A 2,537-nucleotide genomic window follows, 5' to 3' on the forward strand; every position below is an offset into this window, starting at 1 on the left:
TTGAGGTAAAACATCATCGTAGTTTGGGTTTGTAATTTTAAATTTCGGCAAGTTTTCTGCAAATCTCCATGCTGAGTTGTCGTTCCATGCTCTCACACACAATCTCTGTCATCACAAGAAAATCCCACCAGATTTAGAAGGATTTTATTTTTGTTTAAGTATTATTTATGATCATAGGTGCTACCTAATTTACAGACAAAAGCTTATTTGATAGCACTGTATTGTGATAAAAAAATTGCGGTATTGTGTACAAAACATTATAATTGTTTAAAAAAAAATAACGCATTCCAAAACATAAATCTTATTTGCTTGATGAAGCGTTTTACATCTGCCAAGCTTTTAAATCTAGTATTGTATAATTATGTGCTTTTTTCGCCTCTAAAATTCAAAGAAAGGTTAGTGGCTTTGTCGTAGTGGATATGGTGCCCTCTTGACTGGAAGGTCTCGATGTTGATCCTTTAAATGGAAGCGTTCTGCGTTCTTTAGATCACACATAAGACACAAAATACTGGTCCTACCCAATAAACTGTTTTTTATTATGTCTCAATGCATCTAAAGCTGGCTTAAGCTGGTGATTATAGCATAACCTGATTTAACATGGGTAATCAAAATAATGTGTCAAATCAATTTTGATTGTCAATATTGTCAATCTATAATAATGTGGAACTGAAGCACAGCATAATTGTTTTTCAATTGAAATATTTCATTAACATAGGTATCTCACAGGTTTTAATTTTCTTTCGCAATTTTTTGTCCCCTAGTTTAAATTATATGGCCACTACAAAACTATCAATTTTGTAGCAATTCATAAATCACAGTTTTAACTGCAGACACTAAGTTTGTAGCTGTATATAAAAGATTTGAATGAAAACAAACAGAATGCTATATCATCCATATTTTTTTATTAATACATTATAATAACACATGGAACAAACATAGATATATCAGTAATGATATGAGCTTTTTTACATGTAAGTCATTGCCTTTCTCAATATGTTTCTAGGCTCAGCCACTAACAGAACCATGTAAATGATGTTGGTATATTCAGAATATATATTTAAAAAAAACTTATATGGTTATTATTGAAATACAAAACACTTCACATAATTCATTCGCACGTAAAGGAATATTAACACAATACATAATACTAAATCACTGACATCAAATACAAGAATACTTACGTATACATGTGCTTACAAAGTGATATTCTCTTTTTAAAAACTTTGGTATCAATTAATAATGTATTATAAACAAGTCCGTGCATGTATGAAAAAGTCAAAGTACTGACAGTACTGGTGTGGCGATGCTTTTGAACAGGATTGATATAAAAGCATCTATTTAAGTTTATCTACATCACCACAATTGTGTATGTGGGTACGAAATTTTTGGGTAGGAAAAAATGGGTACGAAAATTTTGGGTACAACAGTTATGCCAAAAAAATTAAGTACGTTAAAAGATTTGGTTACGAAAAAAATTTGGGTAGAAAAAAAATGGGTACGAAAAAAATTTGGTTACGAACAAAAATTTGGGTTCGAAAAAAAATGGGTACGAAAAAAATTGGGTACGAAAAATGTAGGGTACGAAAAAAAATGGGGGTACGGGGAAGTAGTACCCGTGGGGAACTTGATCCTTTCAGCGAAACTGGGAGGCGGGTTACATTCTCGATCAAATATAACAAGAAATATCTTTAAAAAGGTATTCGACGTGTATTTTCTGTACCACTTATCTAAAAAAACTGTCTGATACAGTAAAACGTTTGTGGGTTATAGCATTACGTTTCAGCATATAAATTCAAAACTTGACATGCTCTTTAATTACACCATGCTCTTTAATTTCACATGTATATCATACCAAACTTAATATTTCGTTGTTTCCTTTCCTAAGTTAATGATGCTATGTGTACGGACGTGATTTCACAATCCCATGTGCATGAACATATACTTTTCTCTTTTGATTATTGTTCTTTTTCTCTAATTCAATAAGCTTAGGCATGTTTGTTCGTTAAGTACGGCAATAATTTCATGATGATACCCGATCGAAAGTGGGTATGAGCACATAGTCGTAAGAGCACTTGAATACGTGAGTTCGCCCATGAACACATGGTAAGTTAACTAAATCTCCGCGATATGACCAAATATGTGTTTAAAACAGCAAACAATATCCAACAAACCAATGAATTGTCAAACATAGTATGTGCACTGATGTGGCTCTGTAATTTATGTTTGAAAAGTTAATAAAATATGCAAAATGAGAAAGCACGCAGAAGAGCGAGTATCACAGATATGATACGGCTATTATGCTGTTTATATACCATAATCGCTACAATGTTTACAAATGACAGGTTCGAAATAATTCGTTTTCTTTACACTCATGATCGCGTTGAAAGTTAATAAGACACGTTTTAATTCGCAATTTATTTACTGAATCACGACCAATGTCAAATACAATACAGAAAATGCATAGTTGTTTCATTGATCTATAAACATATAATGGATTGAATATAACTGATTTAAAATTAACGTTTTCAAACTATTAT

Source organism: Dreissena polymorpha, chromosome 1 (assembly GCF_020536995.1).
Source record: "Dreissena polymorpha isolate Duluth1 chromosome 1, UMN_Dpol_1.0, whole genome shotgun sequence".
Classification (NCBI taxonomy): Eukaryota; Metazoa; Mollusca; class Bivalvia; order Myida; family Dreissenidae; genus Dreissena; species Dreissena polymorpha.